Raw genomic sequence first — 24,532 nt, 5'->3', positions numbered from 1 at the left:
ATTCCCACAAGGCAGAGGAAGAAATGTTCTCATTCGCCTGTTATAGCACCACCACCAGGTAATTTAGCAAAACTGATTTTGGAACAAATTGCCTCAAATCATGAATGCAGTGTCCGATTGCTGTGAAAGGCCTACGAAGAAATGCACCCTTTTCACATTGGCCTATTATAGCGCCACCAGGAGGCCACAATAACCTACCTGACCTGGCGGAGACCTGTGCTCCGAGGAGCACTTTTTCTAGTTAGTCTTGCATTTGTCACATTTCTCATATTCCATTTCGATTGACTATGATTGGCTTCCAAAAGCTTGTGGGGGTGGCCCATTTTGCACAAATACCACACATCATAAATGCAGTGCCCTATTGCTGGGGAACACTGCACACCTGGCAGGCTGCGTTGCCAGGTGTGCTTATTTTTGTAAGCGTTTTTGGCCTTATACAAGCTATGGGACAGGCAACGCAGGCTAAGCCAGTCATGTGTGAGAGATCCACAAGCCATGGGCCAGACACGCTATGCGCCAGACACCAGATCTTAGGGGACAGTCAGTCAGAGCTGGATAAATGAGGTAACGTGTCAAATGGAGTCTGTACGGCTGTCGATAAATGAACACACGACGTCGCTGGGAGAGGAGATATTGTGTGTTTTGGACAAACAGCAGTGTGGTGCTGATGTTTGTTGTGTCAAGCTTACTGTCAGAGTGTTTGTGTTGGAGCGCCTCAGTGCGGCTGGAGAGCTCATGTGCAACCTCTTGCATGCGTGGCTGTGGCTTTACAGTTTTCCGTTTTCCTTTGCCATGTCTTTGTCTGCCTGGGTGCGCGAGCAACATGTTCGCCGTTCGCCATGTGTTGTCTGCCTCAACCCAGGGTTGCCAGGTTTCGCGACCAACAAGCAATGCACACACAATTCCTTTGCATCTTTCCCTTTCGTTTTTCCTCCATTAATCTCAGAGCTAGACCACACTAGGTCTCCAGGGACCCCCAAGGGTCTCCAAGGACCCCCAAGGGGTCTGAGATGTTTCGCGGGATCCCCAAGGGGTCAGAAGGGGTCTGTGATGTTTCGCGGGGGTCCCAAGACTCCAAGGGGGTCCGCGGACCCTTTTTTTTAAAATATCCCAACAAGCAATGCACACACACAATTCCTTTGCATCTTTCCCTTTCGTTTTTTTCTCCCTTTGTACTCCATTAATCTCAGAGCTAGACCACACTAGGTCTCCAGGGACCCCCACGGGTCTCCAGGGACTCCCAAAGGTCTCCAAGGACCCCTCCGCGATGTTTCGCGGGACCCCCAAGCCTCCAAGGGGGTCCGCGGACCCCTTGTTTTTTTTTTTTACAATTTTGTAACCCCAAAATAAGCTAGCCCTCACTAGAGCCCCGTGCGCGGCTAGGGGGCAGGGCGCTCGTAGGGCGCCCGGACCTCTAGTTTTTTACAATGCAGGAATTTAGCTGATCATCTTACCGTACATCTACATCTACAGTAACTTACTAAAGAACCTGGCACCAGCTTGTCAGTCCAAGCTGGAGACACCTAACCTGACGCTGCCAGATCCAAGAAGCTTGCTTCACACATTTCTTGGGGAACCTGGTTACTCAATACCGCCCCCATCTGGCAGAGTCAGGTTAGGAGACACCATGGAGGAAAAGAAAACAACTGGTATTGTTAGGACTAGTAAGTATGTAATTATATCTATAGTTGTCCCTTATCTGTTGAACTACCTTTAAACCATTTTTACCTCAGGTCTTAATGGGTTAATACAGACAAACAGAGAAGACATCACAATCACAACAAACTAACACAATGCAACATTGAACATGATGCAACACCAAGCAATGACCTGACAAGGACCGACATGGGGAACAAGACTAATATACACATGAGGGCTGATAACACAAGAGCAACAGCTGGCTGGGGAAGACATGAACGTAGAACCATGAAAACCTGAACATGAACATAACATACACATGCAAACACCTAGACAAGGCAGGCAAAGACTGTGACTGTGACAATACAGGGCTGAAAGTTAGGGGTTCATTTAGTCAAATTATGCCAGCAGCATTTAGTCAAATTAGGCCTGCTGGTTAGAGAGTCTGTCCTGAGATTGGGAGGTCAGGGAATCAATCCCTTGCCGAGTCATAAAGACTATAAAAAAATGTTTCAGGAGAGCCTGTGGACAGACGATGTGATAGTTCTTTGGAATCAAGGGATTTACCCAATGTCACTAATGGTCTCTTGGAATAATCAATGCATTCCAAATTTCAAAGTAACAAATTACACTTCCAATTTAATAAAATAAAAATAAGAAATATAAGAAATAAAAGAAGAAAAGAAAAAAGAAAATCCATTTGAGGAATCACATCTTCGAGTTTCACAAAACCCTCGCTCTACCATAGCTTTAGTGCAGCAAAGGCAAAAAAAAATCATTAAGTTGGCAACAGTGGGCAGCTGGTGGTGCTAAGGACATAATTACCCACTGTGGGTAATTATGTAAAGTGATTAGGCAGGGAACTGCAGACTTCCACTTCAGTGAAAAGTGCTGTGAAAGATCCAGCAGACATTTTCATTCAACCACAGTGCCTGAAGCACATTTGTTGACTATTAGTTCTCCAGGAAGTTTGAAGTCAGATTCCTGATTACGGTGATTATGTTGCAGTCATGATTATTGGATTATATATAGAAAACCATGATATTGACGCTTTCACACAGAAACCTTGTATTTCCATATTTCATATAAAAATTATAATAATAATCCTGCCTGTAATGCCCAAAATTGGGATGTCAGGTTGTTTGTGGGGTTTATAAAGTATTACGAAGAGCTTGTAACTAACAACTAACATTGGCTCCATTGGAAAACAAGTTATTTATTTGTTCCTTTAAATGAAAAGTAACTTAAATTCAGTACGCTTTGGACGTACAGGTTTCCGCCCAATAGTTGTGATGTCCCTCAAGAATCCTCACTTTAGAATTTAGAAATAGATAAAGGCACCTCACACTCAGGTCTCTATTGTTCACATTTAACCTCAAATTCAGTTAATTTACCCATTATCGTTATTCTCCACCTCTGAACGTTTTGTGTAGATTAATCAGATTTTGGTTACAGTATATTCAGTCTCAATCCAAGACCGTCCATCTACATGTGGCATGTGGCACACATGTTATAGATGTGTTTTCTTGTCTGCAACCATATCCATTAACCTCTTTCAACCTGGCAACCCTAATTTAGGATTATAGGCAAACATTTTCAAACATCTTCAATATATTATTTATTTTGTATCTAATTTTCCAAAATAGACGGCAGATCTACAAGCTCACAACCCATCAAGTTTCCTAGGGCGTTGTGGGCATCACTTTGATCAGGTATCAGGGATCAAATCGACAGGATGTGATGGATAAGGACTTAATTAGTAACTTTTTTGCTACCAAAAGTTCTAGTTCTTTCTGAAATTACGCCTCTGCAATCACTACCACTACTTTACTTTTAAGGATTTCAATCAGCCAGTGTGCTGGGGGAGGTAAAGTCTCTCAGCTATTTCACAATCTCTGAATGCTATAGTCTGGTCTGTATGTTACGCGTACTGAACGCTGTCACTATACCCCCTGAAAGCAACGCACATGGAAGCGCTCATTGTTTGTCAATTCCATTCACAAATATATATTTAAAAATATATATTTAAAATAATTTAGAATTTTCATTTCTGCTAGATATGCTTAAACTGATTTGATTTACAAAGGAACAATTATTTTAAGACTAAATAGAGATGGGGTGGAGGCATACATCCGCTTAAGTTTATTGTGATTTTTTAGCACTTACGTTGCACAGACTGTATGGCGGAAGCTTTTGTCAATTGTGAGCCAACAGCCTGTCTCGAGAGACTATGGGGAAGGTAAAGATACCTCACACTACTTCTACTTTGAAGGATTTCAGTCTCTGCCAGACAGCATGCATGCGGGGGATAGCGAAGAGAAAAACGGAGAAGTCACAGTGATCGATGGTGCACACAGGTAGTGCAAGGCACTCGCTACGTGAGTAACACCATTGATTAATGTCTGTGTTTCTCATCGCTGTAAACTATGCAAAAAACAGGCATTGCATCACGTTATCTCTTCATTCTTTCATTAGCGATGCTCATTAGCAATGCTCCAAAAAAGACTGCAGTCAGTGTGTGTGTGTGTGTGTGTGTGGTTGTGTGTGTGTGTGTGTGTGTGTGTGTGTGTGTGTGTGTGTGTGTGTGTGTGTGTGTGTGTGTGTGTGTGTGTGTGTGTGTGTGCGTGCGTGCGTGCGTGCGTGCGTGCGTGCGTGCGTGCGTGTGCGCGTGTGCGTATTCTTAGGCTATATGAGCTTAAAATACCCAATCCCTTACACATTGTTGTCACCTGTATGACAGGGGAGGATTTAGCCTACTTCATTATCCCATCAAATCAAAGCTGCCCAGTCGATAGCTATTTTCAAATCCTTATTAAAGACTCATTTCTTCTCCCTGGCCTTCAGTGACAGCTGATGTAGCCCTGTTTGTCCCTTACTTGTGCTAATGTTTGTTTGTTTCTTGTGCTTATTTCATTGTATGCTATTGTCCGTTTGTATTGCATTTTTTCTTTTAGTGTTTTACCTGTACAGCACTTTGGTTGACCTGGTCATGTAAATGTGCTATATAAATACATTTTGATTTGATTTGATTTAATCCCACTGCAGATGGCTTCATTGGCACATTTTCATTTATAAAGCCATCTTTGGGCAACTCCCTGGCTATTTGAATTGCCATTTAAATTGGGAAAACAAGTTCCTTTAACCTCCCATATACCAGAACATGCCATTTGTTATCGTCTCTCTTCCGTCCAAAGAATTTGGGATGATGGGTTTTTGTTTATACGAGCCTTAGGGTCCTGAAATCAGCTCCAGAAAGAGAATAAACTGGAGCTCTTAATCCCTTTGGGTGGTTTTACTTCAGTGATTTACTTCAGTGATTAAAAACTGAGGTCTACAGCTGTTTTACTTGAGTTTGTTGTGCTTTTGTTTTGTATTGATTTCATGTTGCAATCTCTGCTTGACCAGGGCTCCCTTGTAAAAGAGATGTCTATGGGACTCACCTGTTTAATTAAATGAAGGAGGAATAAAAGCGGGGGGGGGGGGGGGGGGGGGGAATGCAGTGAAACCCAAAGCATGTCCTGGTATGTACTTTGAGAGGAAGCAGTTTTCTTTCACACCTCCTTGCAAGGGGACTTGTTTATTATTAAACCATGGGGGGAGGGAGTCCTCATGTAACCGTGATACTCAATATATACACCTTGTATATACCTTGTATATACCTTGTTCTTTCACAAGAAACCTAGACAGTTAATGCAATGTGAAAATCAACTGTAAACTTAAGCTCTGGTCAGGGTTATTAGTTAACTAAAACTAACATATAACCATGTTAACCAGTAGCCAAATCTAGAATTGAAGAAAACATTTTTAAATGTTTTTTTCAATTCTAGTTCTCGTAACTAAATAGTTAACTGGAATAAATAATAATAAAATAAAAAAATCTATAATGTCCTTTTTTAACAGCAAAACCAACACGAAAAGCTAACACTAAAACAAATAAAAAATGGTACTAAGCCTTTTCAAAAACTAAACGAAATTAGCAAACCCGCTTTATAAACTAATTAAAACTAAACTGAAATTGAAAACAACAAGTAAAATCAAAATCAAAACAAAAGCTATTGAAATATGCAAAACTATAATAGCATTGGCACCGGATCTCTTCTCTGTCAGCTTCCTGCAAGAAGCTGTGCACCACACTTCCTCTATGAGGAACTACTTCAATTTGCTTAGATATTGAAATCACAACACGCACGCACGCACGCACGCACGCACGCACGCACGCACGCACGCACGCACGCACGCACGCACTTTAACAAGGCTTCCGACTCAGTGACATTTTCTGTAAATTGGCTGCTGAATAAAGACAGAATAATGGTCAAAGGGGTCATGGTAATGTCATTTTTCACTGCAGCAGTGTCTTATGAAAATACTAAATAATGTGTGAAATAAACAGGTTCCATCCCTGGAGATACGGAACAACAAGCATCCAACAAAGCATCCAAATGCAATTAAGGTGAGCTCAATGGTACCAATACGAAAAATACCAAAATAAATATACAAGTTGAATAGATCTACTTATCATTAAGGATACAATTATGAATTTAGGATGAAAATAGGATTATTTCAGCACCAGGATCATGCCCGGAAAGCCAATAAATAGTGCAAGGTTACCTTTACTTCAATGTATGGGAGGATAAAAGATAATATTCCATTCCCCCCCCCCCCCCTTTTATGTCTCAAATATAAATGAACCTCCTGAAAGCGATGGATGGGAGTTGCATTTGAGTCTAAAATGGCAGATTATTGGATCCTCACATGAAAGGGGAAAAGTACAGAGGTCTTATCTCTCTCTCTCTGTCACGCTCACTCTGCCCATTTCTGTCTCAGTTTTATGAACCCATAAAACTCATCTCAGTGATATTGTTCCTGCTAATGCTGTAATCCAATTAGTGAGGTCATGCCTAGAGATATGCACACTGCAGACCTTTAAAGCACTTTACCCTTTTTATTTAAATGTTCAAAGTGTCACATTCTGGCCATAGCTAGACTGCTTATGAGGCAGTGATGAGAATGGGTAATTTTTCAAATAGTTAGATTCTGTCTGGGGGGGGGGTCTTTGTTCATCACCCTGACAAAACATTTAAAAGGTTTTAGGTCTTAAGTCATAAATGCACTGCTGTCATAGACACTATTAGCTTGTGATGACCATTAGCCTATGCTGTAGTAAATTCTGTAACCTCTTGTGTTTGATCTGGTCACTGGGGGTTTACCACAGAAAAACAAGTTAAACTAGAAAAGGTGCTCCTCGGAGCAAAGGTCTCCGCCAGGTCAGGTAGGTTAGTGTTGGCCAGCAATGTTCGGAATTCGCCAATCAGGATGGAATATGAGAAATCGGACGGATCCGTCTTGATCACTTGACTATAGAAAAAATGTGTACCGATTAGCGTGACTCAATTTTTATAGGAGTAATTATTTTTTTTAAGCGCAAAAAGCGGCCTGCTGGTGGCGCTATAATAGGGCAATGTTACGTGTGGCATTTGTTCCTCAACGTAGTGCGAAAGTTCCACTGCAATCAGATGCTGCGTTCATGATTTGCGGCATTTAGTTAAAAACAGGCCACTCCTGCAAACTTTAGATGTCAATCTTAGCCAATCAGAATGAAATATGAAAAATCTAACAGAGCCGTCTTGATCACATAATAGAGATCATGTGTACCGATTTGCATGAAATTTAGAAAAAATCTGAAGGAGTAATTTAACATTTGCTTTACATAAGTCGGCCTCCTGGTGGCGCTATAAAAGGCAGATGTGAAAAAAAATTCTTTGGCCTCTAGGGAATGTGCATACAAAGTTTTACACAGATCGGTGCAGTTACCTTGTATACTGTAGGTAAAACGTGAATCGGTCTGTTATAGCACCACCATGAGGCTGATTTGAACATTTTCAAGTGGCATTTCTTCCTTGGCCTAGTGGGAATGTGCATGGAAAATTTTGCTGAGATTAGCTGTTCAAAGACGGACGGACGGACGGACGGACGGACGGACGGACGGACGGACGGACGGACAGGGTACAACACATAGTCTCCCCATGCCTACGGCCTGGCGGAGACAATCAAAATCAGTGTGTGTGTGTGTGTATGTGTGTGTGTGTGTGTGTGTGTGTGTGTATATGCATACAGACGTCAGACGTAGTACACACACACATATATATATATATATATATATATATATATATATATATATATATATATATATATATATATATATATATATATATATACATACATACATACATACAGTAGAGTATACGATCTAATGACAGTATGCAGGCATCCATATGGCATTCAATAGGACAGAGCGCTGTTTTCCTAACGGCACATCAGACGGCGCCGAGCAGAAGAGGGAGATGAAACAAAAGCTGTGTTTACTGTTTACTCACAGTGGGTAAGAGGAACGCGCAACACCCACTGAGGCGGCGCAGGGAGGACGGTGGGTCATAAATTATGGAGAGAGAGGAGCCGTGATGCTGTGAGATGCACAGGGAGAGCACTCGCTCACTTCAGACCATCTGAACATCTAGACGGTGGTGCGGGGAGATGCACGGTGCATACTGATGACACCTCCACGCTCCTCTGACCCTGCCAGCCATGATCCATCTATACCAGGCAACTGAGGACTGCTCAGATGTGTAGAAAGCAAATGTGAGTGCGCGCACACACACACACACACACACACACACACACACACACACACGCACACACGCGCGCGCGTGCATGTACGCACGCACGCACACACACAGTGTACCTACAACTGCTGCAGGGATAATGCAGTACTGTACTACTGTATACTGTGTGTGTGTGTGTGTGTGTGTGTGTGTGTGTGTGTGTGTGTGTGTGTGTGTGTGTGTGTGTGTGTGTGTGTGTGTGTGTGTGTGTGTGTGTGTGTGTGTGTGTGTGTGTGTGTGTGTGTGTGGCATTGTGGGTACGGAGAGGTGCGGTGCGGAGCGGAGCGGAGAGGAGCACGCTGCATTACCTGTGGCTAACTAGCCATCTTGCCATCTACGGAGCTATACATCGCATCTCCAACACTGAGGAGGGTGTCCCCCGGACGGGCTGACTACCCCGTCCCGGTGCGTGTTGACCTACGGGTCGGGACCGCCACCCTCCAAACAGCTGGGTGTCCCCCGGACGGACTGACAAACCCGTCCCGGTGCGCGTTGACCTACGGGTCGGGACCGCCGCCCAGCCAAACAGTTACAGCCGCCCGCAAGCGCTCTGTGTGTCGGGACCGCCATCCAGACAAACAGCTAGCCGCCCGCAGACGCTGTGTGTGAAAGACACGCTCTCCTGGCAGGGAGCATGACTACGCTAAAAGCCCAAAAATCGGAGATCGAGGACTTAAAAAAAGCACTCGATTTCCTAACGGAGGAGATGACTACAATCTCCAAACAACAAAAGGCCATACTGGACCTGATGGGAGAGATAAAGAACTTAAATGAACAGAACACAGAGAAGGACAAGAAGATTGCAACACTCGAACGGAGGGTTGAAGATATGGAACAATATTCCAGAATTAACAATGTGATTGTGAGTGGCCTGGTGACCAAGCCGCGGTCCTATGCCAGGGCTGTGGATGGGAACAACACCGAACCCTCACAGGAAGACACAGAATCACTTGAGCAACAAGTGATCTCCTACATGCATGGAAAAGGAATACAAATAAACAGTGAAGATATCGAGGCATGTCACCCACTGCCACGAAGGGACAAGAAAGCCGCTCCTGCCATTATACTACGCTTCATCAGCAGAAAGCACAAGATCGCAGTACTGAAACAGGGGCGAAAACTGAAGGGATCGAACGTCTACATCAACGAGCACCTGACGAAGAGAAACGCCGACATCGCCAGACATGCGCGAATCCTGAGACGGGAGGAGAAGGTACAGGCAACATGGACTGCGAACTGCAAAATCTACATCAAGCTCAACGGAACACCAGAGGAGGCCAAAACGCTGCTCATCAGAGACCTCTCTGAGATGGAACAGTACAAATGAGGGCATACACAGGACATTATAACGATAAAACAACAAATAAGGTACCACTCTATCTCACCATGAAGAACCATAAGACTCTATTATCCCATATACATTACAGTGCTATTAATATATATATTTGGTTGATATGCAATATTATCTATGAGGCATTATTCTATGAACCTATGACTAATATATATCTCCAAACATATATGCTTATTATTATTATATTTTGTCTGCTATTAGTGTTACCAGTACTATCATTATTATTATTATTGCTATTACTAATGACTACACTATATAATAATGGAATCAAATGTGGATGATGATGAGCTAAGCAACCTGAGCCAAGGCAATGACCTCAGATGTCCCCAGAACCCAGTTGGCTGGAATCTAGAGACATTTAAATACACTGAATATAACAGATATGACTATGAACAATACATTGATCCAGACAATAATATTTTTAATGACATAGAAAATAATTGCAATTATCATACTGAGGAACAACTAAATATAAAACCACCTGGAAAAGATATATCAATAATACACTTCAATAGTAGGAGCATGTATACAAATTATGGAAACATCAGGGATTACCTAGATAAACATAAAAAACCCTTCAATATTGTTGCTGTCTCTGAAACATGGTTTGACCCTGACAGGGGTATCAACTTTCCTCTTAAAGGGTATGAACTTAATTATAGGAACAGGGAAAAGAAAATAGGGGGTGGAGTTGCCCTGTATGTGGACATCAACCTAAAATATGAAGTGATAGAAAATATGTCTATTGTTATTGATAATGTGCTAGAATGTATCACCATTGAGATATGTAGAGAAAAACATAAAAATATTATTGTCAGCTGCATCTACAGAGCTCCTGGGACTGACATTGACATATTTACAAAAACTATGGAAAGTGTGTTTTCCAAATCCCACCAGAAAGTCATTTTTATCTGTGGCGACTATAATTTGAATTTATTAAATCCACATAAGCATAAATATATAGATACATTTATTGATAATATGTATAGCATTAATCTATATCCATTAATAACAAGACCTACTAGAATAACTACAAACTCAGCAACACTAATTGATAACATATATACAAATGAATTTGGAAATAACATAGAGAGGGGGGTATTAGTGACAGACATTACAGATCACCTGCCAATATTTGCTATATATAAGTGTGAATATGAAAATAAAGATATAGCAGCTATACCTAGATATAAACGTCTAATAACAGAAGAGACCATTGCAGCCCTAAGGCAGGATCTGCTGGCTCAGAACTGGAACATCATATATAATGAAGATGATACTAATATAGCATATAATATATTCATTGGTATATTTGGGGAACTGTTTGACAAAAACTGCCCTACTCAGAGATGTAAAGAAAAGAAAATAGAGACAAAGAAACCGTGGATTACGCATAAATTAAAAAATGCCTGTAACAAAAAGAATACATTATATAAGGAATACATAAGACATAGAACTGTAGATAATGAAAATAAATATAAAAGATATAAAAATAAATTAACTCATTTTATAAAAGCAAGTAAAAAAGATTATTATAATAACTTATTAGAAAACCATAAAAATAATATAAAGGGATTATGGAGTATTCTGAACAGAATCATAAAAAAAGGATCACTGTCCACAAACTATCCGCAAACCTTCGTTGACAATGGTAAAACAATAACCAATCTAATCGAAATAGCAAATGGCTTCAATCACTTCTTTGTTAATATAGGACCCACACTTGCAAATGAAATAAAAACCGCAAGACCAGAGGAAAATGTGCCTGCCGATGAATGGGGTTTCTGCAACCCTAACTCTATGTTTTTGAGAGCTGTGGAGGAACAGGAAGTTATGGAAATAGTTGGAAACTGCAAAAACAAGACTTCCACTGACTGTAATGACCTAAGCATGTCACTTGTCAAAAAAATAATGGACACCGTAGTAAAACCATTTACCTTCATCGCCAACTCATCTTTCAGAAATGGCGTATTCCCAAATAAAATGAAAAAGGCAAAAGTTATCCCAGTTTACAAAGCAGGCAATAAACAGCATTTCACCAACTACAGACCAATTTCCTTGCTCTCACAGTTTTCAAAGGTATTGGAGAAATTATTTGTGGACAGGTTAGATCACTTTATAGAAAAAAATAACTTACTAACAGAGAGCCAATACGGTTTTAGAGCCAACAGATCTCCCGCAATGGCATTGATTGAACTAACAGAAGAAATAATAAAAAACATAGATTCAAAGATGTACACGGTTGGAGTCTTTGTAGACTTAAAAAAAGCTTTTGACACAATAGACCACACTATCCTTATAAGGAAATTGGTAAAATATGGTTTCAGAGGGGTGGTGTCAAATTGGCTTGAAAGCTACATACAAAACAGAGAACAAATTGTACAACTTGGAGAATGCAAATCCAGAAGCCTGAACATTATGTGTGGAGTCCCCCAAGGGTCGGTTTTGGGTCCCAAACTGTTTAACTTATACATCAATGATTTGTGCTCAGTGTCAAGTGTATTGAAGTGTGTACTATTTGCTGATGATACTAACATGTTCTGTACTGGGGAGGACATCCAGCAGCTTATGAAGGTCTTAACAATAGAAATGAGCAAATTCAAACTCTGGTTTGACAGAAATAAATTATCTCTAAACTTAAATAAAACAAAATGTATGGTCTTTGGAAACCGCCAGATAAAAATAGATATCCAGTTGATAATAGATAATAATATAATAGAAAGAGTATATGAAAATAAATTCTTGGGAGTGATCCTAGACCATAAACTCTGCTGGAAACCCCATATAGAACATGTGAGGAAAAAAATGGCAAAGAGCATAGCAATCATTAGTAAGGCAAGATACGAACTTAATCCCAGCTCATTACATACCCTGTACTGTGCAATGATATTACCCTATTTATATTACTGCTCAGAGGTATGGGGTAACACATACAAATCAACCATAAATACATTAATCATAATTCAAAAAAGAGCAATAAGAGTAATAAATAATGCAGGATATCGGGACCATACACATATATTGTTTCTTCAATCACATCTTTTGAAGTTCAAGGATATGGTCATCTTTAAAACACTACAGGTCATGTATAAAGCAAGATATAATCAATTACCGGGAAATGTACGAAGCAAATTTTTGGATAAAGAGGGGGGATATAACCTCAGAGGACCACTGAACTTCAAGAAACATGTGATGAAAACAGATCTTAAAATAATGTGTATCTCTTCTTATGGAGCCACACTATGGAATGGGTTAGAGCAGGGCTACTCAACTTAAGATGGCTCAGGGGCCACTCAGCAAAATACCAAAAGTCCAAGGGGCCGCCATAAAAATGACGGTCCTATTTTGGATTTTTCGATTTTGTAACACACAAGAAAATGTACATTTTGACATCATATTCTTTTCACTGTACCAGTTTATTTTGTGTTGTGTGTATGTCCAGTGGCAGACACCTATCCTGGGCGTGCGGCCGGAAAAATTTGGGGGTCAAACCCCCCCAAAAACCCGAAATGCATTGAAAACTATGCATTATACCTGTAACAATTGACGCACCTGTATGTATGTATGTCTGTCTGTTTGTTTTTGAAAAATGTTTTAGCAACCCATATATTTGAACGGAAATGTATATTTTTTATCCTGTGCTTAAAAAAAAAAATTTTTTTTTTTTTTTTTTTACCATGAGGGGGCCGCCAAGACGCTGCGATCGGGCCGCATGCGGCCCGCGGGCCGCGGGTTGAGTAGCGCTGGGTTAGAGGATGAATTAAAATATTGTGAAAACATACATAAATTCAAAGTTAGACTAAAGAGATCTATTTTCGATAGGTACAGAAGGGAAGAAGAGCTTGATTGAAAGTATGATGTAGTGTTATATAATTACATTATATAATTATATTAGACAGTAGAAATGGTTATGATATTGTAATTGCTGTATTGTTATATCATATTATATCATAACATATTATATTAAATGATGTGTTGGGATATGTTGTGTTATATATCTGCAATTATACTATATACTATTATATTGTTACTATACTATTACTATTGTAATATTGAATTATATTGTAATTTACAACATACTATTGTATTATATTGGGATGTATATACCATATACCATGTATATATGTACATATATATATATATGTATATATAAATAATTTATACGTAAGTAAGTACGCCATGGGGCGTGCTTTGTGATTAAAACAATAATGAAGAAAAAAGTTGTAAGACTACAGGGCAGGGCCCGACAAGCCTAGTGCTTCTCCCTAGCCCCTTTTCGGACTCTTGGACACTACTGAGAAAATTAATAATAATAATGAAATGTTATTTGTATGATGTTTGTGCCCATTATCCGAAAATAAAAAAAACTGAACTGAACTGAACTGAACTGAACTGTGTGTGTGTGTGTGTGGCCAGCACAGTCCCCAACTGTGGCTGCCATGTCCTGGCCACACAGCTCTCTGGCTGCATCAGAACATCCCATGGCACCCCGTTATTCTGTGCAGTATAGCGCAGAACCCCACAGGCCGGGATAATGTCACACACTGTGGCGTGTTTGGCAGAGTGCCCCCTCCAATCCGAGACAGAACCATCTGCCCTTAAACAGCTTGACACGGTGCTCCACCGTGGACCTCCCTGATGTGGCCCGTGCACATATACTGTTGAAGCTGTGCTCCTGCTCTGCTGCAAGGTTACCAGTATATATATATATATATATATATATATATATATATATATATATATATATATATATATATATATATATGTATATGTATATATATATATATATATATATATATATATATATATATATATATATATGTATATATATATATATATATATATATATATGTATATGTATATGTATATATATATATATATATATATATATATATATATATATATATATATATATATATATATATATATATATACACACACACACACACTTTAAATTGAATATTCATTTAACACACCAGACTTATCTCCTACCTCCTGCTCTGCTGAATCCTGGTGACCAATCCGAATGTGGATTGGATTGCACTGCTCTTGCACTGGTACAGGTATGGCATTTGCGCGTCAAGTTTCTGTCTGGGAGCACATGCCTTAAGAGACATCACCCTCCATGAAAAGATCTTTCCCCAAAAGGCCCACCATCATGGAACTTCCGGTCCCGAAAAGCAACTGGAAACGAACGCTATTGGCTGGAAGGGCCAATTAATGGGACCATATTATAAAAAAAATAAGTCTATCATGGCAACTGAACAAATACTTTAAACTAGTGACTGAAAGCATAAAGTATAAAGTCCGGTCAAATCTCCATTGAAATCAATGGTGTGGTAATCTTTCTGTAGCCAACAGGAGGGGAAATAGCGACACCTGCTGGGCCATTAATGAGAACAGCAGGGAATCCGGCACTTTATATTCTGCTTCATTTTCAAGACGGCATGCCTGCCGCCTGGTACTCACCCAATAATTCATTGCAGTGACTGGGTAGTATTTCTACTTTTCCACATGATTCACATTCAGTAGAGGTTAGGGGTTCTCAACCTCTTTGGTTGGCGACCCCCAAAAAGACTTGGCCAGTGCTCACGACCCCCCTATACTCACCGATTTAACAACATACACGCAAACAAACGCACATTCTGTGTGTTCAGTGTGTGCACACATACAGACTAGACTGCTACACTAAATGACATAACTATATTAGTTCATCGTTAAGACTTTAATTATAGGTACATTTTCTAAAACGGGGGATTTGGGAAGAGAAATAATATTACACTCGAGTCGAACCTTGCATCCGAGCGGACAATATACGCACTTCTTCACACAGCTTCAGTAGCCAATGGCGCTGCATGGCCACCGACGTTGGCCTTGCAATTCCACCTCTTATGTTGAAAAACTCCACTGATATATCGATGTGATTTAAGCATTTGGTTTAACCTTTGTTCTCTTTCGTTAATCGTTTGTCAGAACCTCAGACACGTTGGGGATGATCAAAAAAACTTTTTTCACCTTCTTTGTAAACAGCTGGGCCTCAACTTGCCCACTGTGAACTTCTCACTTGCGGGTCGAAGTTGACAATACTTGTGGGGTGTTAGGTGTGTGATATATTTTTATGGATCTTAGTATCTTACCAACAGCAAGATGCATCCACCACACCGTTCCATCCATCGTCCACAGGCTGTTGAGAGCCACCGTTTCAGGTATGCGACAGTTTCCTTACATAGATTAACTTTTTGCAGTATTTTTACTTTCACAGAGCAATGTAAGTTTATGTGGCAAAGGGAGGAGTAAATCTCCCTTGTGCTGCAGGGAGCGCAGAGCCAGCATGAATGGTCTGTTTCAGTGTGGCCAGTACCACACACGCAGAAGTGTGCACACGCACATATGCCCTTCCTCGCTCTCTCTCCTTCCGAAAAATGTGTATATTTTTTTTAATTCAGATTTTCATTTATTTGAGCACATTCAGAAAAGCAACCAGATTGAGAACCACTGCAGTAGACCACAATCTCTGTAAATGACAGTACGGCATTCACAGTAGCATTAAACAGATGAAAACATCCTTCAATGAACGCATATGTAATCACAGATTAGAATCACAGATGCCAGTTTTATGATTGACTTTTCTTATTTAGAGCTATTTAAAATGATTTAAACAAAAAAGCTTACGTTTAATTTATGTCAAATAAATTAAGTTTACAGTAAGCTGACTTAACCGTTCAAATCAGTCAAATACTACATTTGTCTAGTGAAGCACTTTTAACATCTCAGCCAATCACAGTGTGAGGTCAGAACTAATTGTGACGTCACCGCCAACATAAAAGCCGCCGATCAGCTAGCGTTCACTGCATTTTGTTGGGTCACACTATCTTGTCTAAGCGGATGCAAAGAGAATGGATTAGCTAGCGATTGCAATTCTAAGATGACGGGGGACTTTGGGAATCATTTAAGGAGCGGGACCAACCTGATCATCCATGACCTGCATGAGAGCACGACGGAAGAGCAGCTGTGGACCCACTTCAGCAGCATTGGCGAGGTGGAGTCCGCCAGGGTCATTAGAGACAGAGACACGGGTCGCAGTTTGCAATACGGATTTCTGAACTACACCAACCCTCGCGACGCAGCCAGAGCCATCGAGACACTGAGTGGACAAAAGCTGCAGTCCAAAACCATCAAGGTGTCATACGCACGGCCCACCTCCAATCACAAGCGTCACCAGGGTGGCATGGATGGGGTGAGCGTGCCACGCATCTTCATCTACAACCTGGGCCAGGATTCTGAACGGGAAGATGTCCGCCGGTTGTTCGGAACGTTCGGTGCCGTCAGTGACGTCACAGTGATCACAGATTTCCGCACCAACAAGTGCAGGGGATTGGCTTTCGTCACCATGGAAAACTACGAAGAAGCCGTCGATGCTATCGCCAAGCTCGACGGCCATCGCGCTGGAGACAACATCCTGAGAGTTTCCTTCTAAGTCGAAGGAAAGTCTGTCTTGTAAGATATGACAGCCACACACTAGACTTTCAGATCAGAGAGAGGGCCACAATTCGGAAGGAGATGTGAAGTGTCCTTGAAGACTGGAACACTAGAGAGAGTCACTGTGGTTGACCCCGGAGAGAGACGATGAGTACCGAACCGACCGGGTTTGGTGAGGACGTTACTTACGTCCCTGATTGGGAGCTAGGTAATAATATATTTATATCTATGAATGCACATCGTACAGTATGTGTCAAAAAGAAAAATGTAATTGCAAGTTAAAATTTGCAGTAAGGAACGAATGAACGAACGAACGAACGACCGAACAAATGAATGAATGAATACATTTATAGATACTAGGGTGACGCATGCCCCTTTGCTTATGCAACACCTGTTGTCTCCCCCCCCCCAAGGATCAATACATGTTTATCTTACAGTATGCATTAGACCGGGGTGATAACTGCCTATACGCCCTAAGGCAACTACATAAATCCAATGAAAGGGCTCTGTCACAGTATGAACAGGAGGGACTCAGGTCATACCTTTGGAAATGTAATCCACTACCACATTTCAGAAAGTGTGCTCAATGACTTTTGATCCCGTTAAAGAGACCCTGATGTAGGATATTTTTTGTTACAAATAAGTGTTAAGTAGCTCTATATTCTTATAGCAATCGTTGCCATAGTTTGTTCAGTAACAGGGTGTCTCCCTGTCTTTTTAGTCAATAGAAAATGCAGTTTCAGTTCAGGATACCAATTTTACCATACCAATCAGGAGGGAGAAGTCATAAGGATACAGGATAAACAAGTGCAATCGGAAGTGATAACACAAAGAAGTGAGCAGACAACATTGCTACTGGTACAATATAAAATGAAAGATGATCAATGGGTTCTCTCTCCTGATTGGATGACCCTGAAATGTCTTGTCCATTTATTAAACGCTAGAGAGAGACCGGGAAACCCGTTATTTGCAATGATTACTATCAGAATATAGAGCTTTAACTTTTTAACAAGAAACTGTTTAAATATCACTTACACTACAACAAAATTGCAAAAATGCATTCTTTATTGCAGATTGATGTAACAATAGATATTCTATAAACAGTTCATGAACGATTTTTTTCTGTACTAAACAGTACACTGGTAGGACATTTCCATTTCATTGTCACTCACACAGGAAGAATGTTTTATTTAGAATTATTTAGAAAGCAAGTCAGTGCAGTGTAAAAACACAATGATTGCTTCTCACCAACTTCCTAATTACCTGCTTCAAATTATGTTTCCATAAATATTATCAATATGCATGACTGACTAACATGATTCAAGTTTAGTTTTACAAATTCAGATCTAAAACATTAAGACATAGTCAACCTCTGAGAACAAAGCCCTGTCCACAGTGGCTGTGGGTTCATAATAGCAGGGGCCAATTTACATTTCTTATTAGCAACCATAATTGTATAGAAATAACTGAACACGGCCTGGCCACCTACCAAATTTTCTACCAGAATATGTTGCAGTTACAAGACATCAGATTATGTCAAGCAATTCTCTCTGGGTTAATTACGACTGAGATTTAGTTTCAAAATAATAAGGGAAAACCGCTTTATAAACAGTCTTTGGATTGCTTTGAGTTACCCAGCTAGAATAGGTTTTGACATATCACTGAATAATATGATAGCCTCATGGCTATGAGTCCTCGCTTCCTTCTTAACGGTGGTTGGGTCAGAAGGTTCTGTTGTCACCCCATCTATCTATCTATCTATATGTACTTACTTACTGTCCATCTCTGAGTAAACCAAATAGCTTTCAAGCCACTCCAGCAGATCGGCATCTGAGATGCAACAAGGGAGACTCCACAGCATGGGTCCACAGATATGATGGAATTGTGAGTGCTGGACAACTTGCTGGTGGGGGACAGAAGGAGACACGTGCCAGAGAGTTGAGTCATTGCTTATAGTCTAGGACCTGGCTAAGATATGCACTTAATTTAGGAGAGAATATCTCAATTGTTCTTGGCTAATATGACCCCAGGGAACAACTTAGGAACTTTGAATAATTCTCTATCCGGGACGAAATACCTGAAAATGACCACACCCTTTTTAAAATGACCATAACCGGTGCACTACTTCCAACATGTCTGTATCTGCTAAACTGTTGGAGCTACAGATTTACTGAGGTGCTCAAAATGTTCAGAATACTTATGTTTAGGGAAACATAGAAAAGTGTAACATTTCTAATTTGATATTTTATGACTGAACAGCTAAAAGAAAATTGCACGCGTGAATCAGTCTAAAAGCGCCACATTTGTCCCAGATGTAACCCAGGGCATGCTCTAATGATTTGGCAAGGGTGCCCGAGCCAGCGACCTTAGGGGTCATCATGGTGGCCAAATCCAATATGGCCGCCACCTGACAACGTTTTTGGCTATTACGTTTGAACCAAATGAGCTATGAATGCAAACTTGGTATCTAAATCATGTTTTTTTGACAATTAGAAACATGTTTGAATGCTAATCTTTATGATTTAATCTATCTAGAGGACTCTAATTTGCTTATCACAAATATGGCCACTATGTTATGAAACAACCAATGTATCTTACCGATGTGATTTTATTGACACAATAGAATGATTTAAGAGTAGAACTCATTCCTAATGATACAGCTACAGCTAGTACAGTATGTGCAACAATGCTCAGCATAAAATGTAATACTATACAATACTTACAACGAGTAGCGCTGCGACACGTTGTAAGCTTGTCAATCAGCTATTTTCAGCAAAAGCTTTCCCCACAATAACAGAAAACAGAAAAGTCACTAGCGTACAGCCCTGTTCGTAAGTGGTGCACTTCATCACCGCGTCATAGGGAGCAACGGCGTGGCACCCTGGTAAGGGGAAGCGGTGACTAAGGCGAACAGGAAACTTAATGGAGGTGATCGATCAGCATGCAGCATGGAAGCTAGTGACAAGTCTTTGACTCCTTTGAATGGCGGTCACAAGAAGAGAACCGTGTTTTGTGCTTAAATTGTTGCTTCAGGCTGTAAAACTCTTTAAGGATTATTTTTAGTTAGACTACTTCATTTGATATGAGAATGAGTGAAGTGCTCAAGTAGGCTACGCATTTTGACAGAGTAATTTTGACTTTTTGAGGACCTGCTGAAACTACGTAATAACATCAGGATATGTATGGCAGCTAATGTCTACATGTATGCACATTTTAATGATGTTTCTGTGAGGTGCAATACTCACCGACAGACAGGCAAGCAAATGCCTAAACTGTAAAATGAAAGAGCAAGTGTCTGCTTTGTTTCTTATAATGCACAGCAATACAGTGAGGATTTAAAAAGACTCCATTTACATCCATTCATTGACATTCTGCAGACAGTACAGTCAGTGTTTTGATACTGCTGATATATTGCCTCAGAGAAGAAGGTTCTTTCTGATGTTTACCCTGGGGGTTGAGATTTTCTCTGGACGTATTGGCTCTCCAAGTCTGCTAGAGAACCCATGCTAACTTGACAGGGCTTTTCGGTGCTTTGTAGAATGAGACGGAATGGATTATAACTAATACTGGATTCAAATTCGACAAACCTCTGTCTCTCCCCTGGGTCTCACTTCACCCTGATGTGTGAGAGAGAGAGAGAGAGAGAGAGAGAGAGAGAGAGAGAGAGAGAGAGAGAGAGAGAGAGAGAGAGAGAGAGAGAGAGAGAGAGAAAACAGTATGTCAGAGCAGCTATGATTGCCTCTCTAATGCACAATAGCTCTATTCTCTGTCCAAGAATAACCAGAGCCAGGGAGGTATACACATTTTAAAAAGTGAAAATAGCCAATCAAGCTCACAGCGTACGTGTCACGATGTGACGTGCTGAGCTTGTATATTGGCTACTTTCGATATCTTAGAAAACCTTTGAAGTTTTGAGTTCTTGGTTTCCAGAACGCAGTGTTGATACCACCTCCTGAGCAGACCAAATGATGTTCTGAGATCCTGTCCTGTGTATGTGTGATTGGCTAGCGAGTATGTTTGAGTGCGTGTGTGCGTGCGTGCGCACACAAGAGAGAGTGTGTGCACACTCTCAGTAAAGGTCACAATTCCCCACAGCAGCCAATAACAGAAGCAGAAGAAAGAGGAACTAAGAATTGTGTCACCATGACCTTTAAGGAAGCAGACGATGTATACTTGCCGATTCTCTCTGCTAGCCATTGGCAGATCTCTGAAGACAAATAGCTCTCTGCTTCCCTCGCTCTATCAGTTAACTCCTAGCGTCCCCATTTGGGGAGAACATTTGGCGAAATTAGCAGATCTACAAGCCCACAAGCTTGTAGTTCGGCTATGATATGACAGTAGTCAGTATGTAACAGATAAACCAGGTGTTTTCGAAATCCAAGTTGTGGGTTTTATTTATATCTAACCAACGTATTAACAAGACCTTGAATAAGTAACCCCCCCCCCCCCCCCATGTGCTGAAAACTAATGGTTTTGGACATGCAAGGTTTTGCCCCAACTGTGACAATATAAAGCATTAAATAAATTATGAATTAAATATGTTACATCCCAGAATAATGCCATATGATTATGTCACACATCCTACACAATTTGTATAAATGCCTGTAGCAAATAAAATGCAGGAAGATACAGTTCAGCATAAACATCAGACAATTATCACACTGAAATGCAGTAATTTTCAGTCTTCAACTTGATCCAAGCTTGAAAAGGCCACACAGTTCACTACTATGCTTGAAAGGCCACCACGAAGGTCACTACTATAGGCTATACTGATCATTAAAATAGACATTTGCCAATGCCAGTATGTTTATCCATTCACACACAATAAAGGTGTATAAAGAAGTGTATGCAGCAGGAAAAAATAGCTAAATGATCTTTGTTGTTGTCATATAACACATTTTATAGGGCAGGCTAGGGAAAACGGACTGGTGAGTGCCAAATCAAAATACCATAAAACCAAAACCCTGCTAACTACTTAACAATGGAAATTACTTCTCTAAACACAATTAAACAAAACCCATTACATTAACAATCAAAAATACAGTGGGTGGCACTCACACCTTACCTAATGTGTTTAACAGAAAATAACTTTGTGATGAAAATGTACAACCCCAAATCTTACGTTTCACTGATAGAAACAATATACTGAACAGAAGGCTGTGACACACATGAAACAGGCCTGGTTCTGACACATAAGACTGTAGGTCTGAACACAAACACAACTGTCTTTGTCTGAGTATGGTGGACGGGAAAAGGGCTGATGGCAAGTTCACAGGTGTATTTAGGAATTGAATGGAGATGATTGGTGGACTGATTATTGGGGAACCAATGGGATGTTCAGGCAGAGTTGAGGGATGATTATTCATTGATGAGCTGGACCTGGGTTGGAGGACAGAGGGAGAATCAGTAGAGGGGGGAGAGAAACACAGAAAATACAGTGCATGCTATAAGCATACACGTAACAGAGAGTAGGCTACTATCTATCTGACAGAATTGGCTCAAGGGGGTGGATTGGTAACCGGAAGCCTCGCCCCAAAACACGTGCTGGCCCCCACTTTTTTTTCCGCGGACTGCTCTCTCCCAGCGATTATTGTATTCTTGTATTTGTTTTACTGAGGATAAGGTTAGAAATAAGTTTAGGTTTAGGCGTAGTTTTACTGAGGTTAAGTTTAGGGATAAAGGTTAGGTTTTGGCACCATTTTACTGGAATAAGGTTAGGTTTAGGCATAGTTTACTGAGGTTACGTTTAGGAATAAGGTTATAGGTTAAGGCATAGTTTACTGAGGTTAAGTTTAGGAATAAGGTTAGGTTTAGGCATAGTTTACTGAGGTTAAGTTTAGGAATAAGGTTATGTTTAGGCATAGTTTACTGAGGTTAAGTTTAGGTGTTCGGTTTAGTCATAGTTTACTGAGGTTAAGTTTAGGAATAAGGTTAGGTTTAGGCATAGTTTACAGGTGGTGACCGTTCCGAGGTCGCCGGATTTGCCCCAGGGCGACTGTGTTTTGGGGCGAGCGTTTTTTTTTGTATTTGGATTCGATCTCCTACGAGGCTCAGGCTGGCTTTGTGCCAAAGTGTCCATGAGCAACACATTTATGATGCTGCGTGAATGACAGAAACAGCTGAGTCCAGAAGCAGTCCACTTTCTGCCTTCCCTTTTCCCCCACAGACAACCAGTGGTGGAAAAAGTACTCAAATGTTTTACTTAAGTAAAAGTATCAATACTGCAATGTAGAAGTACTCTGTTACAAGTAAAAGTCCGGAATTCAAAATGTACTTGAGTAGAAGTACAAAATGATTGGTATCAAAATGTACTTAAAGGGATATTTCACTTTAAAAAAAACGTTTGGTCATTTTATCGTCTACTCAGACTTTTGTGAGCCCCCGCCCCCTTCAACTCCATTTTTAACATGTTAGATTCATCAAAAACACCCGTTCTTTGTTCTGATGTGGGCAGGGTGAGCCTGCCCTCCTAATACGCAAGGGGGCCGTGTTTTTTTGATTACTTTTTTCATTAATTTTACATATATTTTTTATTCTATTAAATTATTTTCATTTTCCAAAGAAAATATTAAAAATAAATGAAAAAAGTAATCGAAAAAACACGGCCCCCTCGCGTATTAGGAGGGCAGGATGAGTCACTATAGAACCAAGGACGGGTGTTTTTTGATGAATCTAACATGTTAAAAATGGAGTTTGAAGTTTATAATGGGTTTGTATAGGAAGGGGGCGTGTCTGATAAAATGAATATCAAATATCTAAATACTGAATCAAGCAACTTAAAAACGGTTTGGGGGGCTCACAAAAGCCTGAGTAGACGATAAAATGACCCAAAGTTTTTTTTAAAGTGAAATATCCCTTTAAAGTACCAAAAGTAAAAGTACTAAAATGTTTGAAAATAGCCGATCTACAAGCTCACAATATTGCAATGCTACACGTTGTGAGCTTGTAGATCTGCTATTTTCAAATAGCCTATGTATAAAATAGGGCTAAAGTGGTCAATGTATGTTTTATAATGTAATCATATATATCTGCAAAGTAACTAGTAACTAAAGTTTTCAAATAATTGTAGTGGAGTAAAAGTACAATATTTGCCTCTGAGATGGAGTAGAAGTAAAAGTATTGGGAATTGGAAATACTCAAGTAAAGTACAAATACCTCAGTCAAAATTGTACTTAAGTACAGTACTTAAGTAAATGTACTTAGTTACTTCCCACCACTGGCAACACACTTATGATGCAACGTGAACCACGTACAGAAACAGCTGAGTCCAGAAGCAGTCCACTCTCTGCCTTTCTCCCCCACACGCAACCCACATGACACGCAGGGGGGAGCGGAGAACGGAGCCTGCTGCCTGCCTGCCTGCATGTTATATTCTCCATCCTTCACAGCATCTTGTCCACTATAA

General features: G+C 40.4%; 1 protein-coding gene across 1 annotated transcript in view; it reads left to right on the top strand.

Annotated features, from left to right (window-relative positions):
• tlcd4a (TLC domain containing 4a) overlaps positions 1 to 24,532 on the top strand; it is a 98,055-nt gene that overhangs the window by 54,125 nt on the left and 19,398 nt on the right. The gene's annotated exons all lie outside the window — the stretch shown is intronic.

The sequence above is a fragment of the Gymnoscopelus braueri genome, assembly GCF_963280865.1.
Source record: "Gymnoscopelus braueri genome assembly, chromosome: 21".
Lineage (NCBI taxonomy): Eukaryota > Metazoa > Chordata > Actinopteri > Myctophiformes > Myctophidae > Gymnoscopelus > Gymnoscopelus braueri.
This window is presented reverse-complemented; position numbering and strand designations above follow the sequence as displayed.